Raw genomic sequence first — 6,773 nt, forward strand, 5'->3', positions numbered from 1 at the left:
ATGATGGCTGCTATTTACTGACTGTTCCCTATGTGTCCATTCCGGGCAGGTGCCTTGGGGGTGTTATTTGTAAAACTGACAGTAGCTGCACAACACAGGCATTTAGTTATGTTTATCTATTGCTGCTTAACAAGCCGTGCCAAAGTTCAGTGGATTTAAACAGTATTATTGTCTCTCCTGATGATGTGGATGGGGAATTTGCACAGGGTGCAGTCAGAGGAGCTCCACTAGGCTTCACAGCTGGAAGATCCACTGGGCTTTAATGGCTGCGTCTGGGAGAGGCAGGGCAGTTGGGCTTGCCCTCTGCACTCATAGACCTTTACCAGGGTGGCTTGAGCTTCCTCACATCATGGCAGCCTCAAGGGAGTTGCACTGTTCAGGCTTCCAAGACCTATTTCATGTTTTGAACGTGGGAGCTGCCTGTACCTTGAAGACTGTGCCCTAGACTGGCACAGTGTCACATCCTTGTTCTTTTGGTCAAAGCAGCCACAAAACCCACCTGCATTCAAGAGGAGGGGACAGAGCCCACCTCTCAATGGGAGGAGGATCAGAGATTTGGCCGGCATTTTTAATCCACCACATTATTATTCTTCCTATTTTACAGAAGAAACTGAAGCTTAAAGAAGCCAGTTAATATATGTCTTCAAATCACATAAGACATACAGCTGAGGTCTGAAAGCATGACTGACTCTAATCCGTTTCTCTTTCTAGTATACAGCCCAACTCTCTTAAAATGTGGACACCTGGTCTTCTAAGATAAGAGTTTTTGAGCCACAAGCTACTAATCTGCTTGGATGTAGAACAAAACATAGCAAGTCATTGTCCACATTCTTTCTAAACTGTGCATCACTGAATGAAGAGGTCCCATTCAATAAGCTGTAGAATTGAACACTCCTCTTCAGTTTGAGAGGTTGTTCAAGGTAAAGGAAGAGGGAAAAATGCAAGTGAATAAAATCACAAATTTAAATGAGAAATACCTGACTCAGGAAAGATTTCTTTCCCCAGAGGATAGAAATATATTTACATTAAGAAATAAGCTGGAATCCAATGGAACCCTCTTGTTATTATTAGATTTCCTCTTGAGAAGGATTTATAAATGAAAACACAACTTACGATTTTAGTGTTTTGTTTTTCAGGGAAGAAAAACCCTTTGCAGAAACAAATTTAAGAGAAAAAACTTATCCTTTTCAAGCGCTTGTTTATTTTCTTATTTACGAGGCTAAAGCTGTCTTCTTTCATCTCTGATTACGTTGAGGGCTGGAGAAAAGAGGGTTTTTGTTTTATTTTGGTTTGCTTTTTTCCTTTTCTCTAAATCTGGAAGATCTCTTTTTATTTGTGGTCAGTGCTAAATCTTTCCTTATCCACAACCGTGTTTCTGAATCCACAGCCTCCTCCAGCCATAGCTGTGGCCCAAGAGCTCCACACAGTGGTGGGTAGGAAATGAAGGGGAAGGGCAGCCACACGTGGGATGGCTGCAGTGTTCATCTGTGATCTGGTGGCCCCACTGAACAACAACGGCCATGACCCCGCTGTACACCTGCTAGCACATGGCTCCATGCTCCATTGCCATGTGTCCCGCCATTGTGCTGTGATTCCCCATCCTCAGCTCCACAGAAATCTGGAGAATAAGAGTCCTATGGCTGCTTTTGCAATCCTAGTACACTTTGAGAACTTCGTGTTCTAGTACGCTTTATATAATGTCCTAGACCATTAGAGCGTTTACAGCTTCCTCATCAACACTTATTCATTTCTAATTACACAAGTAGAGGGAAATTGCAAGAGATGTGTCCCTGAAGATTTTCAAACTTAATGCAACCATTGCATAATTTTAATCCCATCTTGACAAAGGGAGTCATGTGTTGCTTTTCTAGCCGAGTCACCCTTGGCCCCTGCAACCTCGCCGCCTCCCCGCTCTGTCCTGGAATGCGGGGCCAGGCACCCACGCGCTCCGCCTAACAAATTTGCTGCTCCTTTTGTATCAGCAACCCTTTTGACCAGTTATCCTAGGTCTCAGGCCACCACTCCTTCAGGGTTTTATTTCATCGTCACCTGTCCAGTGAGGAAAACTGCCCCACACTCACAAGAGCCCTGTCCCATTCCCACGTCCTGCTTTATTTTCCCGAGTGTTGATCCCCTCTAGCACTGTGTCTATACCGCCTTAGCCAGTTTCCTACTGGACCCCACAACCCCACCCATATGCCCTCCTCTAGAATGTCAGCTGTGTCCAGGGCTGTCTCCCAGAGCCTGGAACAGCGCCTGCACAGAGAAGCCACTCCACAAGCGCTTGTTGAATGAATCCCTAAAGAATGAATAGCATAAACCCAGTCCGCAGCTCTTTATTCCCAACGGCTTCAAAATGTGCACTTGAGGAATTTTTAATTTGGAAGATATATTGTCTTTAAAAATTCATTAATGAAGTTTGTGAATGAGTAATTCATGAATGTGGAATTTATGCTGTGTTCTTTCCATTTGCCTACTTTGTATTTGTACAAAATGTAACTGCGTGAATATATCCTCCTACTAAGAAAATGATTGTTGTAAAACTATGGGATACAGGTTGGCACTAGGCTATCAGCAAGTAGTCTAATGAAATATACGGTGGGATTCCACTAAGCCAATTCAGTACATTTGTTTTATATTTTATTCAAAGATAACTTGCAAAGGAAGTTCGGTGTTTTTCTGTCTTTAAAAATAATATTCATCAAAACGGTTGTGTTTGTTAGAGTGGATTTAACAAGAGTTCTGTTGTTAAACATTTACAATGCTTCATCTCTTTCCAACGTGACTGTACTCAGACAACGCTGCCTCACTTTGTGTACAAAACAATGAGAGAGATCGCTTTTATGTGGAAAGTTCAGTTATGAATGTGAAACGTTGCCAGAATCTGACTGTAATCCCAAGAGGCAGAAACTAACCACTTTTGTTGGGACAGCTTACAGCCTGCAAAGGCACGTGCAGGCAGCGCCACCATGTGTTGGCTGAAGGGAACCACAAGGCTACGCGGGAGGAGGAGTGAACGCCGGGACTCTCCCCAGGTGATGCCTGCCTAAGAGGGACTTCTCAGTATAATATGCTTGGCACATCTGTTAGGGGTGGCTCCTTCTCAGCCATTTGACAACTTACTTCAGTCGAACATAATACACTTCCAACTTTCATTTTCCAATTATTATTAAAATTTCAAAGCAGGTATGTGTAAAGTGCCAGGTACGTAGTAAACCAACTTTTTTTCTATAAAAACATTTGAAAATCAATAATTGGGTCCATACAACTAAGCAGCACTGTTGTGTGAGTGGTTATTAAACTATTACAAAATAAAGACCATTTTCTGGTCCATTATAGTGGGCCAAGTGTAGATTTGGAGTCAGATGGGTCTGGGTTCGGGTCCCCATCTTCCCATTTACTGGCTGTGTGACCTTAGGAATGTTACTTAGCTTCTCTGAGCCTCAGTGTCCTCATATGTGAGATGGGTTAACAACAGTGTTTCTAAAGCACTTTGTAGAGTTTCTGGCAAATGATTACCAGGAGCCCTGGGGTTTAGTGGAGGTCTTAGCTGCCAGACCCCAGCAGGTGCCTGGGAGTTCAGGCAAGCTCCAGGCTACTAATTCCACTCCCACTCCAGGCACCTTTGGCACTCCTCTCTCTCCCACCCCCAGAGCTGGCCTGCTGCTCTGGAAGCTATGCTACGGTTAGGGGATGCCAATCTGCCTGGTCTTCAAGGGCTGGAACCTGCGGGTGTGGCCCCGTTCTCTTTCTCCTTTTTCATACATTCACTCTCTTGCTCTGATTTTGAAATTCAATTGAAAATGAAAGGAAATTTAAAATCATGATCTTGTGAAAGGTTAGAGCAGGAGAGATTGAGAGAAATGTGGAGAAATCTCAGCAAACAGAAGCAGATAACAAGCCAAAGAAATCACTGGAAAGGGTCAGGTGCAGGGGAGTGCACTGGTGACCCCAGCACTTTGCGAGGCCGAGGTGAGAGGGTTGCTTGAGCCCAGGAATTTGAGATCAGCCTGGGCAACACAGTGAGAACTTGCCTCTACTAAAAATAACAAAAATAGCCAGGTGTGGTGACACATACCTAGGGTCACAGCTACTTGGGAGGTTGAGGCAGGAGGATCGCTTGAGCCTAGGAGTTTGAGGCTGCAGTGGGCCATGATTATACCACTGCACTCCAGCCTGGGTGGCAGAGTAAGACCCTGTCTCTAAAAAAAGAAAGAAAAAAGAAATTACCTTGAAGAAGGGCCACAGCCAGGCTTAAGAGAAAACACCTTCTAAGTGTCCAAATGCTTCTTCATCTTCTTCCTTAATGACACAGGACTTTCAGCCGAAATTGACTGGGTTCTGCTCTGGAGCTGGCACTGCACTAGGTTCTGAACACAGACAGCAAGTGCAGTAACAGATGACGGCGACTCAGACCACGCGGTGGTCGTGGACAGGCAGACGCAGAGACACAGTTACCTCTGGATACTTTTTGGAGGCAAAATCAACAGAATCTCCTATAGATTGCATGTGGTGTGAGGAAGGGAGCAGTGGAGCATGGCTCTAAGTGTTTGGGCAAGGAGAGGGTTTGAACAGACGCTGTTGAGCCTGAAGGGAAAGCAGGTGTGGGGGCATCAGGGGCTCAGATTTGGACAGGTTATGTGTGAGATTTGATGTCCACGTGGAACTGCTAAGCAGGCATTGGACAAAGGAATCTGGAGAAAGAGTTCTCCGTTTTGATCTCATAGAGATTCAGTGGTGATTTTTTAAAATCAATGTATTCATTAACACTTAACCAGAAATAACTTCGGTCGCACCACTGCACCCAGCCTGGGGGATAAAATGAGACTCCGTCTCAAAAAAATAAAAAATAAAAATAAATAAAATAAAATAAAATACAGATCGTAAAGGCTTGTATTAGTTTTAACAGAACAAAAGGCAAGAACAATCTTCCAAAATCCTATTCTGATGAGGGAAACTGCCAGATGATAGCAGAATTTGTTCCAAAGAGTTTTTGTAAATTTATTATTTATAATTCAGAATATATTTTCCCACAGAAATAATTTTATGACTCATGGCTAACCTCTTGGGCCAGGTCTCAGACATGTATCTCTTGCATAAGAAAACAGTCTATTTAGGGGAGGAGGGGAAGGGTAAAGTAACACTGTCAAGGTACTAGCAGTTAAACAAACAAAACTTACTGATAGAGGAGCTCTTATGCTCCCTCATTTATGATTCCTGATTTGAAATAGAGCTCATTTGACCAACCAAACCCTCTCTCCAAGAAATGACAGACCTTTTAGTTGACTGGAACATTCAGCTGTGGGAGGTAGGTCCAAGGATTTTGCTTTGTGGCAGCAGACGAGGCTGGGGAAGGAAGCAGGTTTGTGTGGAGACAAGGAACCTGGAGATCCAGGCTCAAAGAACTCTCAGACAGGGTTTGCAAGCTCTAATTTAAGCCTCATTCACACTTTGGTGTGAATCATTTTAGTCACACCCAGAACAAGTAAAGCACTTGGGAATGCACATTTTTATTGAGGCAGGATAAAGAAAAGGAGTTTCTGGAACTAGAGGAGAGGATTGGCTTAGATGGAGTCACTTGGGCCAGCAGCCAGCCAGTTTGTACATTGGCGGGGTGAGTGAGGGAGGATATTAAGTATCTAAAGAGGCTTAGGCAAGAGATAAGTTGAAGTCACAAAGACAACTTTTGCTGAGGTTCCGGTGGTAGCCGCTGTGATAACAAGAATTATGTTTATGGGTCACCAAGGCTTGAGTTATGCTATTAAATCTAGCTTGGAAAACTACTTGTCTTTGTCTGTCATCATCTGGTCCATGCTTTCCATTCTCAGCTCTTCCAAGCTGGCTTCTCAGTTTAAATTCTCATTGCTCAACTCCTGCCTCAATTTTATTGTAGGAAGAGAGAGGGAGGGGAAGAGAGTGGGGACATTTGTGTTACAGCTTTACTGTGCGCTTTCTCCCTCTTCTTCTCCCATTTACTATGAATGCAGGTTACCATGGCTTGCTTGGTTAAGGGCCCTTTGAAACATAGAACCCTTGAATGCCAATGGCTATTGATAAATCTCTGATGACTGGAGGAACACCTGGGTCCTTGGTCTCATGCCAATAGGATTAACGACACGAACACATGGAGTAGTTTTAACGAACCAAAAGTTTAATAGGAGAGAAGGAAAGGAGAAGAAAACAGCTCCCTCATACAGAGACAGGGAGAGAGAGGATTTGAACAAAGAGAAAACCCAGTGTGTGGCAGAAAAGTGGTTGCTTATACTGGGATGCTGGAGGAGGTAGTGTCTCATTTGCATAGGGCCCAGGGGATTGGTCTGACCAGGCCTGTCATTTACATAGTCCTCAAAAAACCTGGCTTTCCCACCTTAGTCCTTTACTATGCAAATGCGGGTCACCATGATGTTCTGAACACATGGTGTTGTCTAGAGGTGGCCATGACACTTGGTACACCTGATAACGAGGAAAAGATGGCAGGTATCTCCAGGTTGAGTGAAGCCAGTTTCTAATGGCCAGCATTTGCATGTCAAAGCTTGCCAGCCTGGCCCTCAAGCTGCATTTTCTGTTAGAAAAGAGATGGTTCAGGGGTTGCTTCTTACAACAGGAAAATTTCCACCAAGAACCTTTACCCTTACTATCTACCAAACGCTTATTTCTTAATAACTGCTGTATCATTATCATGGCTTTCTTTTTTAAAATTCTTTCTTTGTTGATGCCAAAACAAAATTGAGTTAAATATTGTATCCTTTCATAGATCACAAATGTCCTAAGAG

This window comes from Sapajus apella, unplaced genomic scaffold (assembly GCF_009761245.1).
Source record: "Sapajus apella isolate SASKATOON/1434 unplaced genomic scaffold, GSC_monkey_1.0 scaffold29, whole genome shotgun sequence".
Classification (NCBI taxonomy): Eukaryota; Metazoa; Chordata; class Mammalia; order Primates; family Cebidae; genus Sapajus; species Sapajus apella.